The 15,860-nt window shown below is 43.5% G+C and overlaps 1 long non-coding RNA gene across 1 annotated transcript; it reads left to right on the top strand.

Moving 5' to 3' along the window:
• The first annotated feature begins 9,283 nt into the window (after positions 1-9,283).
• Positions 9,284-11,900, top strand: LOC140068264 (uncharacterized). Its single transcript, XR_011848507.1, has 3 exons — positions 9,284-9,519; positions 9,991-10,122; positions 11,686-11,900. It is a non-coding gene; the product is annotated as an uncharacterized lncRNA (long non-coding RNA).
• The last annotated feature ends 3,960 nt before the right edge of the window (positions 11,901-15,860 follow it).

Below are 15,860 nucleotides of genomic sequence, written 5' to 3'. Positions count from 1 at the left end.
AAAGAAAATCTAACATCTGATTGATACTTAAAGCAGTGTCCCTGACACTGAATCTGGCCATGTAATAGCTCTTTTATGGTTACCTTCTCCTAAAAAAAATTATACTAATGAGCTGCAAGGGCTCTGATGACACCACCCTCAGAGCCCTTGAAGCTCATTAACATATCCAATACTCAATTTTTATGAAAAGAGTGAATAACATTTATTATTACAAGGCCAGATCCTACATCGCGGTACAAAGATGATTCTTTACCTCATAATGTAGGAATCAGATGGTAGATTTCCATTAGTGTACAAATTTGGGAGACCCCTTATTATTTATAGAATGCACAACCACAAGCCCCCCCGACCACCCTGTGTACTGAACTACACTGACTTCTATGGGGAAGTCCAAAACTTACAAGTCCGACTAGTATGAAGGGGACCCCAGTGGTCAATGGTGTTGTTGATTTAGATTTTGTTTGTGGATTTTGAGCCTCCGCTCGTCAAAGTTTGTTTTTGCTTTCTTTTGGTGAGTTAAAAAATACTCTAGGGGAACACATAATAATAATAATTCTTTATTTATATAGCACACACATATTAGGCTGCGCTGTACAGAGCTTTCCAAATCATTCCCTGTCCCCAATGGGGCTCACAATCTAATCAACCATCCAGTATGGTTTGGAGTGTGAGAGGAAACCGGAGGACCTGGAGGAAACCCACACAAACACAGATAGAACATACAAACTCTTTGCAGATGTTGACCCTAGGACTTGAACACATCTGCTATAGGATACTATGCCACTGGCAGAATTCAAAATTTTCTGTATACAAGCTGTATTTAGAAAAAGAATAGATAAATTGTTTCACCAATGGAACATTAGGATATTCAATGCTAGATGTATCCAAATGCCATCCATTTGTAATGTATCTTTTACAGACTCATTCAGTTTTTATGGGTCTGATGGTCCATTAGTCAGTGATCTCGAGGTCTGGGGTCCTTAAACACCCCAAGTGAAAAGAGTGGAGGTAACATATGAGACCATCACTCTATAAACTGTTAAAACTGTGATATAGGATGGGACACTTGTGATTGGACACTAATCTGCTGTCCTCTGTATAGGGGATATCTGCCACGCACACGCTACACCTAGAGTGTCCTCTATGGGAAATCCATATGTATTCTTTCACCCCAAATGACATCCAGATTGTTTTCCATCCTGCACAATCCCTCCTGCAGATAAAAGCAGGGTGTGAATGAAGACAAATTGGACAAATGCCCAAAGTTATAAATAATAAACTTTTGGAAGGTCGTGTGTCTTTTGGCTCGTTTTGTATGGAATCACTGCATGGTTAATACGGCTTTGTTATTATACTGTAAAATCATACTCAGAGCTCACAGCACAAATCCTCCTGGAGTCATTGGTGCAATCAGGTGATGGAAGAAGGGAGTTCTCTGCAAAAATTGATGGTTTTTGCTGTTCCTATTGACGCTCTGTAGATGTAACCCTCTCCCCATGCTGCGAATAGATCACATCCAATGCTCCACCTGGTCGGCCCTTGTATTATAGAATTTTTAAATTGTTTTTATTTTATTATTTCTTTGCATTTTAGGAGAGATAAATGTTAATCCTAGCCATAAACAAAGGAAAGAAGCACAAGGATCATGGATCTTGGGCACCCCATTGAATCTTCTCTAGGAAAATATTATCTGTTTTTTTCTACTGTAAAGGGTTTTCCAGTTTTCTCTGCCCTTTCCTGACCCTGACCCCTCTGCGGAGGGGACTTCTGTACAGATATAAAATGATAAAACTGGAGCTCAACGTAATGATTACCAGGCTGAATTGTAGTTAATCATCTTCCTCCAATCCCCAAGATAAACATAGAAACTCCAATTAAGGATAGACTCCTATTCAGACCACAGGATGTGTTTTTTTCTCCTATTTCTGCACATATATTCTTCCTCCAAAAATGGTTCCACTACATCGTATACACATAGAGTAGCCTGCACGTATTTTGAAAATCTACTCCAGCAACCCATATCACCAGTCGCAGGCTCACCCATGCCCCTCTCTGCCTGCCAACACGCGCCCATGCCACTTACCTGTCCTCGTTCTTGTCACAGCTCTGGCGGCCATGCGCGCAAGCTCCCGACTCCTTGGTGCTGGTTCCTCCCAGAATCCATGAATATGCCAGCATCTTCCTAAACACCCCGCCGAATTTTTGTGCCTCCGTGATTGTTTGGTGAATTCCCGTTGTGACCCTGGTTCCGTCCCTGACTATGTTCCTTTGCTGCCTGCCCTGACCTCTTGCTACGTCCCGACTCTGATCCTGTGCTGCCTGTCCTGACCTCCTGTCTGTCCTACAACTACGATTCTGCTCTACGTCTCCGTACCTCGACTTGGCCGCCACCGCAGACAAATTTGCACCTGTAGAACGATCTGGTGGTTCCACACCACAACAAGTCCAACCAGCTTTGTGACGGGCTCTGGTTCAAACGGGTACCACTTAGATTCTGGTCCCAGGTGTTGGCTTACATCATCGTCCTCGATGTCAGAGGTGATATGTCCCAATGCGCCCAGAGATTGGCTGAAGCCAGTCTTGGGATCCTAGCCACATCAGGCCTTAGCCAAATAATGGAAGACCCTATCTTGTATGTAACCCGGGGACTGGCTGTACTGCAAATAACGCTCTCTCCATGTCAGGAGCTGTTAGGGAGACAGATCACCTCTCTAGGAGGTCTCTTAGTACTGGAGAACTTAGAGATGGCAGCTGTAGCCACTGTCCGGTAAGGCAAAAGTTAACAATGCCAAATGTTATTATCCAATTATGTTTTTTTGTGATGTTGTAAAGCAAACTGGAAGCTGATTGGAGGATTGCTACCACCTGACCTAGGAAGTATATAATTCCCTGGTGGGCGGGAGCACATGGTCTTGGATTCTAGTCAGTAGATAGAGAAGCAGGTACAGTGCGGAGCTTCCTGCTGAGCTGCCATCCAGGCAAACTACCAGGAAGAAGAGGTACTTCAGGCCACTTCCCAACACCTTAGGGCAAGCCAGGAGACTTAAGCCCCAGAGTAGAGGTCCCCATCTCCATCTTTACCAGCCCATACTGAAGCTACTACCAGGCTGTGAACATCCTTCCTGTGGACCAGCTATCTCCCACCAGCTCCCCAGCTTGCTGAATCTACTGCTACCATTTGGCTGTTGCCTGCTGTTTAAAGATGAATAAAGAACTGTAAGTTGATTTGCCCAATGTTGCCTTTGTCTAATCCCTGAATCAGAGCATGGGCTCCCCAACCATCACCCAGGGACTCTACAGTCCCTACAGACACCTCAGGGGTTGCCCCAGGGAGAACCAGTACATCAGCCTCTCCCTCTATATTTCTTGCACATACCACCTGCTGGAGACCTGCCAGACTGTAGGACAGCTCTCTGGTCCCCATACCAAGCACCGTGAGCGCACTGTGCCCTAGACTGCACTAGCCAGACACTCCGGTATCCTGGTCCCCGGCAGTCTCCAGGCCCCAAGAAAAGGTAATTGGGGGAAGCTGCACATGCAAAGCCGGGAATCGACTCACCCCCCCCCCCCCACTGCTAACGCCCGCGATTGGTGCTGGCAGTCGCTAATGGCATTCAAATTACCCACGGCCGTATCTGCCAACACTGAGCTGCCTCCGGCACAGACCGCCACCATTTTGGGGAGGATCGTTGCTCCCCCATGAAGTCATCGATCGGTGTTGGGTGTTACTGTTTGGGGTTAGGTACCTGAACCCAGACCAGGACATCTTTTTTAAATTCTTCGGGTCTGCTCATCACTACTCCTAAGCATTTATTTAACGGAAAGTCCATAGGAGTCTTAGAATCCTTTCCTGAGAACTTGCTTTTTATGGTGTAAGTCGTCCTATCAATAAACTCTTCCTGGCTGCAGTCATTGGACAATGTCGTGTTATGTCTATCAAAGTTGTGATTGTTAGTTATATTGTTATGCTTCATGCTAATGACTCCACGTTAGAACCGAACTAATTGAAAGCAGGCGCAGCATTACAGGAAGAGTCAGAGAAGGTGAAGGCATCCGGGGAGAGAGGAACCAATGACTGCCACAAGACCTTCTGAAGCTTATACATTGTTACGTCGGGTATTTATGGTGGGGGAACTTGAGGTCTCAGGTTCCTTTTCTTAGTTTCTGGCTCACCGCTTCCTTGTGGATTTATGCACATATTTCCACTTCTGTTAACCATGTGTTCTCCATATAACATTACCCCATAGAAAGGAGGATAAACCAGGTACACTTAGTCATAGATTCAGGCGCTGTGACCCATGAAAATCTGCTTATATCCATAGCGTCCTTCTAAATTTTTAAAATCATACTAATAAGTGCTCTGGGGGCGTTACCAGACCCCCTCCATGCTGCAGCTTTACTGTGTTAACACTGTGCTGGAGCACATCTCCCCTCTCACTGTGTGAGATTACATCAGGAGGAGAGGGGAAGTGGTGAGTAAGCAGAGGGGGAGGGGGAGACTGAATAACAGCCTGTGAAGCTACAGCACAGAGGAGCTCTGGTAATACAACTTAGAGGCATTCTGGCTTATTACCATCATTTTAAAAGATAATTTTAGAAGGATGGTGGCCATAGATACACGGTGCCTGGATCTATAAGTAAGTGCCTCTCGTTTATCATGATGGATTTTGATGATAAATTTCATTTAAAAATCTACATCTATCTATCTATCTATCTATCTATCTATCTATGTGTATAGGGTAACGATGCAGAATGATTACAACACATGACACAAAGCTTGACAATTACAAGATGTTGGATTGGGTCTCTTAGAGGCACAAAGCTTTGCTATTAACATGCTGGCATAAGTCTCTGAACAGTCTCTCCTGGAAGGTAATAAATACAGTCTCTCATAGAAAAGGGGGCACACGACATTTTAAGTATCATTTCTCCCTTAGGGAACATAGCACAGTGGTCACAATAATAAAAATACTAAATGGGTTACTTGAGAAACTTACTTTGACAGAACTTGTTTAAGCTCATGGCACACTCTTCAGGAAGTGGTCGGGAACATCTGCCATATACATACATTTTCAATTAGATGCTATTAAAAAAATGTACCAGTGTTCAGATAATTTCCCATAAAAGTAACCATGTTGTATTTTAGAAATGAGATAGCTGTCCGTGGATACGACCACCCCCGCGCCTTAGCAGTGGTGGCCAGAGATGTGCTGTTGAGCCCTGCCTAACCACCTGCATTCAGCATTCAGTCAGGATGGCTGTGACATGCAGTAGCTCCTGGCCATTTTATATGCAAAAAACTATTTGTTTCTTTCTGCCATCTCTCCAGCATCGGTGGTCGTATCCAAGGACAACAATCTCCTTTCTAAGGGACAACATGGTTACATTTATGGGAATTTATCTTCACACAAATACATATTTTTTAATAATATCCAATTGAAGAAATGTATGCAAGTAGCAGGTGAATTAAATTAAATATCAATGCCCAAAATAGCCCTTTAATGATCTCTGAACTTGCATAGACCCATGGCCTAGTGGTTTGGGGACAAGGCTCTAGAGGAGCCAATACTGGCTGATGCTGATAGAGCATGATGGTTGCAGATATCAAGACTTCTTTAATGACCACATTATTTTACAGATGAGCAACAGGAGTCCAGTACAGCCCCCATAATGAATGTGATTGATCCCAGAATGGCAGATCTCACTAGTCATACACTAATATTTCCAGTGTCCATCTCTCGGTGAATAACTAAGCCGATTACTTATTTGTGAATGTCAGAAAGCCGAGCGACAACCACAATGTCTCATCTAATTCTGAACCCTTTTTGGATTCCTAAACTTCTGTTCAAAACTTATGATAGAACTTTCATGGTGGGGACGTGGATTGTATCTGGATGGGGTTAGATTGTGTGTTGGGTTTGCCATAAGCTGCAGGACAAGTGTCTCTGATGTGGGATAATCCTGAAACTAGGAAAGTCCCATCATTTCTTTGTGATCTGAATCACCATCTGAGATATGGATGAGTAATGGAAGGAAGAAGGAACCGGCTGACAAACTGTCTTGTATGTTCCAGGATTAAGTGAGTGGATTCACAGTGAGGAGGTTATAGCCTCAAGTGTTACAGACAGTAATAAAAGCTTTCATACATTGTACCCGCTCCCCTATAAGACATTACCTTGGCATTTAGATACAAGGGCAGCACAAAATATCTTGGTGCCCAAGGCTGTAGTTTTAGAACGTTACATGATTCACCACTCATCAGTTCTTTAAAGAAATTGTCACCATTAAATAGCAGTTTAAACTGCAAGCAGCTTGTTATAGAGCATGAGGAGCTGAACAGATTGTACACAATATCCATCTGCAGGCAGCAGGTTATCGAGAAGTAGCAGCTATGCAAATTGTGCATAGTGTCCTACCTGCAGGAAGCATGTTATAGAGCAGGAGGAGCTGAACAGCTTGTACACTGGGGCACATTTACTTACCCGGTCACCGCTGTTCACAGAAAGTGCATTGTCCGATGACAATGCACTGTGCCGCGATTCACTAAGATTGTGAGCCCGATATCCTGCATGTGTGGCTTCCCCACACTGGTCTGACTTAGTTCACCAACTTTTTAGTGGAGCATCTTAGTGCTTGGGCTTGCAACGCAATTTGAAAGTTAATTCCTGCGCTCAGTCCGAATCAGTTGGACAGTCAGTCGACACGCCTCCCGATTTGTGTCACGTTGAAGCCAGCGCAGCTGCGCCAATAAAAGGGTCGTGTGTCACACAATCGCAACCCACCCGCTTCTTAAATACCTGTGCAAGCCATTTTACCATTGAAGATAGGACACAGTCTGAAAAAGAGGGTTGCAAAGCGGCGCAAACCATAGGTAAATGTGCCCCATTGTTCCATCTACAGGCAGCAAGTTATAGAGCAGATTGTTCATAGTGTCCTATCTGCAGGTAACATTTTATAGAGCAGGAGAAGCTGAGCAGATTGTACATAGTGTCCTATCTGCAGGAAGTACGTTATAGAGCAGGAGAATCTGAGCAGATTGTACATAGTGTCCTATCTGCAGGAAGTACGTTATAGAGCAGGAGAAGCTGAGCAGATTGTACGTAGTGTCCTGAATGTTATACAACAGGAGTAGAAGACTGTATACTGTGTCGTATATGCTAGCTGTACAGCGCATCAAGATAAAAGAGAAATAAGGACTAAATAGTCGGACAAATACAATTTTATTAGTTCACCAACAGACAAAAAGATTAAAACCAAATAAACTGGGAACACACTGGTCGTGTCCCACCAGCCAGTGAACCAACTACCCCCCAATACTAAAAACAATGCACAATGAATGACATACTGGGGCACATTTATTAAGGGTCCGAACACCGCATTTCCGTCGGGTTTCCAGACTTTTTACCTTTTTGCCCTAAATTGCCCCAGGTTTTTGGTGCAAGCGATCGGACTGTGGCACATTGGCACCGGCTTGCATGCGGCACAAATCAGGGGGCGTGGACGTCAGACAACCCGACTGATTCGGACAAACCGCGGAATTTAAAAACGAAAATGTGTTGCAAGATCAGCACTCACATGCACCGGGAAGAAGACGGATGCAGGAAATCGGGCACACGAACTATGTGAATCGCGGAAGATCCGAATCCTCGTCGGACAACGCACAGTGGGGATCGCGACGGGTAAGTAAATGTGCCCCAATGTGCAATACTATGGCAGGTATACAAAAGTCCACATATGTATAAAGCCCATATTATTACTCACAATGGAGGTCCTGAGAAATCAATGTACACCTCACCCAGTTAAAAAGCAGTATAATGTGCCTAGAGCAGTGATGGAAAACCTATGGCACAGGTGCCAGAGGTGGCACTCGGAGCCCTATTTGTGGGCACCCAGGCTATCACCCCAGGGCAAAGTTCAACAGAAAGGACTCAAATCTTCCTGCAGTCTCAAACAACTTGAGATGCTGCTCCTAACACTCTTTTTAAGGTGACACATCCTTGACTGATTGGAAGTGCAGGAAGAGTGAGAAGGTGTGAACAGAGCCGGATTATCTTTCGAGGTCCCCTTGCTGGCCCCATGATTTTTCCTTTATTTTTGAGACCCTGGAGAGAAGCTACAATGATGTCTGAATTTGCCCTTTTGCTTCCAGCTGTATTAGTGTTCTCCGGGGGCCAATAGAGCAAGAAGTTACTGTATAAATTGTCATGTTGGCACTTGATGGTAAATAAATGGGTGTTGGTTGTAGTTTGGGCACCTGGTCTCTAAAAGGTTCACCATCACTGGCGTACAGGAACGGGGGAGTGGATTGTACTCCCCACATGTATCACCGTCCCTCTGATTTATATGCTAACAGCATGTCTTAGAGCAGGAGGAGTTTATCAGATTGTATATAGTGTCCCATATGCAGGCAGCATGTTATAGAGCAGGAGGTACTGAGCAGATTGTACATAGTGTCCTTTCTGCAGGCAGCATGTTATAGAGCAGGAGGAGCTGAGCAGATTGTACATAGTGTCCTGTCTGCAGGTAGCATGTTATAGAGCAGGAGGAGTTGATCAGATTGTATATAACATCCCATAGGCTGGCAGCATGTTATAGAGCAGGAGGTACTGAGCAGATTGTACATAGTGTCCTATCTGCAGGCAGCATGTTATAGGGCAGGAGTAGCTGAGCAGATTGTACATAGTCTCCTATCTGCAGGCAGCATGTTATAGGGCAGGAGTAGCTGAGCAGATTGTACATAGTCTCCTATCTGCAGGCAGCATGTTATAGAGCAGGAGGAATTGATCAGATTGTACATAGCGTCCCATATGCAGGCAGCATGTTATAAAGCAGGAGAAGCTGAGCAGATTGTACACAGTGTCCTATCTGCAGGCATTGTGTTATAGAACAGGAGGAGCTGAGCAGCTTGTACATAGTGTCTCATATGCTGGCAGCATGTTATAGAGCAGGAGGAGGAGCTGTGCAGATTGTACATAGCTCCCATATGCTGGCAGTATGTTATAGAGCTGGTGATCACACGAGGTCCTAGCTCTCAGATGTCCAACAATCATCTACTTATTTCCTACTGTGTACGTTGTTGATATATATACAATATAAATTGTATATATCGTGAGAAAAGCCCTTTAAGGGGTTCAAGTATAAATGATATAAATAATAAATGTGTGCGCTTCCTGCTTTATAAGGGGAACCGAGTGTAGTATTAGGAGAGCCATCTGTTGGTTTGTAGACACTGCTTCCTGTAACCATGTACAACTACCCATTATCTTGTTGCTAGACAACATGAGTTCACGGATCTGTAGAATACATTGCTCATCCATTCATTTTACAAATTAGGGCTTGTTATGTCAATTTCACGTTTCAAGGAAATTGTATGTGCAATCCAGACCGGCAAATGCAATATTGTAGACCACCTATGGGGGAAAAAATGCTTTTTTATCTAAGAAGCTATTGACAGGTATAGGTAGCAGGAGTCTGGTACATGAAGCACTGTGTTGTTCCATACTTCAGACTAAGCAACAGGTAACAATTATTTCATCTTTTCCAGATTCCCAATCCCCTATTTTGATATAAACTTAAAATAAAAGACACTGTCTGCCTGCAGCTGTCACTAGAGGGAGCTATTGTGCTTACTGCATACTGTGTTATTACTGCACTCAATATATTAAACTCCTGAGCTCCCCCTAGTGGCGACTGCAGATAACATATTATATCGTTTAATATCTATGTCCATACAAGAATTTGAGCTCTATACCACAAAACTCAGCTATAGTCACTATATAGAAATGATTCAGTACAAATATTTAAACCTTTTTATATAAAATAATACAAATGGTTATTCCAGCAACTGGTAGATATTGTTGGAGCTGAGCTGCCTTTCATATTAGGGTGGAGAAAATCTTATTTAAACAGGCGAGTTTTAGAAAAACAATAGAGAATAAGTATATTGTTACAAGTAATTTTTAATTTGACATGGGAATCCATTCTAACCAGGTAAAATGACACGTCCATTATTCCCGCCGTGCCAACACTTGATTAGCTGTGAAATTCCGTTCCAGGTTCATTCTGTTCAAGTTTCAGTCTGATTCTTCAATGCTCTATAGAAATCCTTCCAAAAAGAAAAAGGTCAGTGGACTATGACGGGAGGAGAGGACGACACTTAAAGGGATTCTTTGGGAATTTTGTTACACATTGCTAAAATAACAATCGCTTGACAGAACAGTAGGCATGCTGTAACTTTATTATATGTGCACAAACACTTACCAACTTACAGTGCTCAGATTATACCACCATAGTGTGTTATAATAATACCGTAATACATATTTATATAATGCTGCTATATTTATAATGAGGATTGTCAAATATGTCAGGGTTCTGGTGCCAAGTAATCATTGATGATCACTGGTCAAAGGATCTCATATACATATTTGAATGTATCCAGCCAAGAGGACAAGTAAGAAAGCAATCATGTATACTTCACAGGACACATGCCCCTTTAACCAGGCCTCTATATTCCTGAGAATGATAAATGATTACTTATCACTATTAAAAGGTAATGTTTATTATTTTTACCAGGGGAAAGTAACCAGTTAAACTAACTCACAAAAACTAAACACTATTATACAGCATTACGACTATCCTTATATTGTGCCTCCCCATGCCTGTAAAGTTCGACAGTTAACTTATAAAGTTGACCCACCATCTATGTATATTCATGTTTAAGAGGCCTGCTTTCTCCTCAACTGAGCCAAGTTGGCTCTGCTACCTCATTCCCGCCTTCGTCAGGAACACGAAATGCTGGCTGTATGTGACTCGCTAAAGTGAATTCCTGATCCTGACTTGATTTATCTTCAGCGAGTCAGCATCCAGTTACAGCCAGCATCTCTATCAGGAAGCTGGGGATGTGGCTGATCTTGAAGAACATAAATATGCTCAAAGGAAAGATGATGATCTGACTCACATGGGGTCATTTGCATGCGAGTCAACTTTATGAACATACTTTGGGACTTTACAGGCATGAGGAGGAACAACATAGGGATAGTTGTGCTGCTGTATAATAGCAGTTTTCAAATATATGGTTAGTCAGTGGGGGTTAGTTTATTTGACAGGTTCCCCTTAGAGGTGTTGTACCAAGTTTGATTGTTCGGTAGGGTAACGGCTTCTGGTAAAGCCACTGATCATAATTGATGGAGCAGCTGGTCAAGCATGCATCCTGTTGCTCAATTCAATACTGTGGGAGTTCTGGAAATTGGAGTGCAAAACTCCAGCTCCCATAGTATTAACTGATCATAAGAACGGGAGTCCTGCTCTTACTACCTAATGGAGCGGCTGGTTGATCATGGGTCCTGCACTCAATTACAGGAGTGCCATTTTCAAGATCGACGAGAGTGCCACCAGTTGCACCCACAACAATCAGATTGTTATACGCCATCCTGTGGATAGGGGGATAACAATCCAACCTGGTATCAACTCCTTTAAGGATTTACGACCTTAAGAAAACCTCCTGATGGCCTTATGACTTTCATCCAACATTTGCAAAAATGTATATGAGCGGACAATTTATGGCCTATTATTGACTGAGGTTTGTAGTATTTTGGTGGGGAGATGCTCCCAGCCTAGGACTCTTTCCACACGACTTTCCCTAATACTTTGCATATGTTTTATAGTCATTTTTCTCCCTTGTTTTAGATCTGTGACTGGTTTCCTTTCTCCCTCTCTAAGCTGTAGAAGAGAAGCCAAGATTTACAACACAATGGGACGTGCACAAAAGTTGGAATGCAGCGAATGCGCTGATACCGTAGGCGATATATTGTCAGGAGGACCAGGGCCCTGCGTCTAAATAGTTTCAGGAAGGAAGAAAATCACACTGTGAATACAATGAGATAAACCAAGAAAACAGCTCATTAACTGTGTCATTTTGTACACTTCATCACACACATCTCACCATGAGAAGTGAGGGTGGTCCCGGGCCTGGCATGTGTGACAGTGCTGGGGGTCAGGCTGCCTTGTACAGAAGAAACGCTGTGGTCTGACAGAAACTAGTCAGAGGAAGCAAAAAATTTCCGGCTCGCCTCAATGTAAAGGACGATGTGACAAGTGTCAAAGCTGTGTCACATTCTAATTTACTAGATAATTAATACACAATGCGCCTGGTTACAGCTAAAACCTATACAGACATCTCACTCCCAAGAAAACTTGCTGGTCTATGTCAGGGGTTGGGAACCTATGGCACGGGAGACAGATGTGGCTCTTTTCATGGCTGCATCCGGCCCAAAGACAAATCATTGATAAATAGTGATCAACACAGGCAGCAATGTTCCCACAGCCTGCATCCTTTGTGTGACCCAGACACCTGCGTCATAGGGTAGAGCGCCATCCACTCCTCTCTATGACCCAGGCGCCATTACCTAATCAACAATAACTACCTATCTACTGGGAGGAATGTGCTATGACTACCTACTACTGGGGGGGGGGGCATGTGCTGTGGCTACCTATCTACTGGGGGAGGGGCATGTGCTGTGGCTACCTATCTACTTGGTGGGCATGTGATGTGGCTACCTGTCTGCTTGGAGGCATGTGCTGTGGCTACCTATCTACTGGAGGGCATGTACTGGATCTACCTATCTACTGGGGGGCATGTGCCTGGGCTACATATCTACTGGGGCATGTGCTATGACTACCTATCTACTGGGGGGGGGCATGTGCTGTGGCTACCTATCTACTGGGGGCATGTACTGGGACTACCTGTCTGCTTGGAGGCATGTGCTGTGGCTACCTATCTACTGGAGGGCATGTACTGGATCTACATATCTACTGGGGGGCATGTGCTGGGGCTGCCTATCAAGTGCATATTGTATGGCTCTCATGGAATTAAATGTTAAGACATGTGATGTTCATGGTTCTCTCAGCCAAAAAGGTCCCCGACCCCTGGTCTATGTAGATACATGGATGGTTAATTATTGGCTCAATTACCATTTAGTGTCCGGGCCAAGTTTCTGTGACTTGTCACTAATGATAGCGTGGTATCAGCAGGGAGAGAGAAGGCCTATAGTATCTTAAATATATTTGGACCCACATTCATGTTCTAAACACTTTAAGAAAACATTGATATTTTATTGATGCCACAGAAACTTTCATCTTTGGTTTGTGAAGTCAGAATTCCATAAACTGAACTAAGGTTGAAGCTTTACAGTTTTGGATGATGCCTTTTAAACTGAAAAAATAACCCAGAATCCCCGGCATATCATGCATCACCTTTAAGACCCTATAAAATCGAAAAGGTGGTCTGCAAATGCAATCTCCTTAAGGAAATCTACCACCAATGTCAAGCCTGATAAACCAGGGACATTACTCATAGATCCAGGCACCGTGACTGTGGTGATCTTCTCATATTTGTTATCCATGGCCTCCTTCCTTCTAAAATCAAATGGACCAGAAGGGCTCTGGGGGGCAGTTACCTGAGCCCCTCCGTGCTGTAGCTTCACAGGCTTCACTGTGCAGGAGCACTTTCTCCCGTCACAGTGTGCTGAAACACCTTCTGCTACCATGAGATCACAGCAGGCAGAGGGAGGGGGAAGTGCTGAGGGAGCAGAAGGGACAGGGAAGACAGTATAGTAGCCTGTGAAGCCATAGAATGGAGGGGCTCTGGAAACGCCGCCCAGAAACCTTTTGCAACATTACCATAATTTTAAAAGATGTCCCTGGCTTATCATGATGGATTTTAATGTTAGATTTTTTTTAAGAAAAACGAATAGATTCCTGACCTATGTCTATGGCCTCTCACCTTACAAAACCAGGTCCCTGTACTGTACTGATGAGATGTAATGATAATGAGTGTTGGGAGTCTATTCTTTTTAGACATGACCTAATAGTTTGGCTATTAAGTTCTTATTTAAGGTAGCACTGGAGGAATATTTTACCACACTGGAAAACCTATTTGTATATTCCTTACCCAGAATCCCCATGAGAGCATTCAGAGCCTTTATAGTGGTATTTTTAAAAAAATGTGGGGATGGGGGGCTGTAAAACAATAAAGTGAGTAATAATAAACAAATAAGCCATATACCCACCTCCCCTGGTGCTCCGCCCTCCCATGGTGCTACCCGTCCTCTGTTTGCAGAGATGAGTACCCCTGTCCTAACAACTGCTACATAATGCAACTGAGGCTGTAAGAGGCACCGGGCATCGGTGGGCACAGGAGCACCGGCCTCTGTACACAAACAGTGAGTAGTGGCACCGTGGGAGAAGAAGAGTACCAGAGGAGGTGAGTATGAAGTGTTTTATAGCCCCCATCACCCACACATGCATTTTTTCATTATCCTAGGCAACCCTTTTAATGCCAAAAATGGAATCTGACACCAAATGTACAGTATTGTCAGCATGAAGTGCTTTAAAGTATTCACTTTTCAGATACGGAAATGGTTGTCACCCATGGTTCTTATTCTGCATTCCCACTTCATAACGATACAAAAAGATTATTACAAAAATTGGAGAACTACTAACTACAGTTTCTTCTTTTTTTCACTTTTAAACATTTTAAGTTTCATAGGAGAAAGTTCAACCAGCACATAAGTGGGGCTTATTTACTAAGGGCCCACTTAAAACGTTTTTTCCGAAGTTTTTGGGACTTGCACTGCTGGGACAGGTATTTAACTAGGGATTGTGTTGCACTCTATCACCAGCTTTCATGTGACGGAAATCAGGGGGGGGGTCATCGGACGATCCGACTGATTCGGACTGAGCGCAGGATTTAACTTTAAAATTGTGTCGCAAGATCAAGCACTCACATGCACCAGGAAGAAGAAGGTGAACTCTGTCGGACTTGAGTAGGTAAGCGGCACATGCAGGATATTGGGCTCACAATCTTAGTGAATCGCGGCAAATATGCATTCCGGTCGGACAATGCACTTTTGGGGAACTCCACGGACCGGGTAAGTAAATGAGCCCCAGTGAGCGCTTTTGATTTTTCACAAGCTTGCTGTAATGCTTTATTTCGCTTGTAGAGGCACTGCAGTGCATTAGGGTTAAAACCCACGACCTTTGTCGTCAACTTGTGAAATCCATGAAGGACACGGTTCATGATTAATGGACTGATCACTGCGCTGTTCCTGGGACTCCAGGCATCATAGTAATATATGATGTAAAGATTCCCTCCCCCCCCCCCCCAACAGTATTGCCGCACTATAATCATGATAACACGTTCCACAGTGAAAGAACTCCATACATCGCTTTTTACTATTATAATTGGAGTCCAGTCCTAGGCACTGTGTTCTGTGCAAGGTCCGTAAAGCGTTAATGAATGCCCCACCAATATTACATCTCATAATGTAATTATTATTTTGGCTTTACCTGGCTCTAATTTTCTTAATTTCTAATTATATGAAAACCCATCATCTATTATATGCGTTTATTTTCTGATTCTTTGTCTCCTCCTCCACGTGATGCTCCCTTTCCAAAGAAACGCTTCATAGGCTCAAGTGCAATATCAAGTACCACTTCCTTCTTCCTTGTAACACACATAAGTATTTATCATATTATTTTTGGCATTTCTTTTGTGTTGATTACTGGATAGAAACCAATTCAGTTTATTCAATAGAAAAGTCCTTGTGACAAAAAGTGCTGTGTATGAATGGGAAGAAATGTTCTCTAATATACCAAAAGAACATATATACCATACCATACCATAAAAAATATGTCTCTTAGGGTACTTTAAAGGGGTTTTACCAAGACTATAAGGATATCAGATTCATGAGAATCTGACCCCATCTAGCTATTTGACCCGTCCTTTCCCAGGACGTATGCGCTCGTCAGGCCCGTGAGGAGAGAGCAATATGCTGCATCCGCTCCCCATAGCCGTCCATTGC

Source organism: Engystomops pustulosus, chromosome 1 (assembly GCF_040894005.1).
Source record: "Engystomops pustulosus chromosome 1, aEngPut4.maternal, whole genome shotgun sequence".
Lineage (NCBI taxonomy): Eukaryota > Metazoa > Chordata > Amphibia > Anura > Leptodactylidae > Engystomops > Engystomops pustulosus.
Note: the sequence above shows the minus strand (reverse complement) of the source record. Positions and strands in the feature narration are given on the sequence as shown.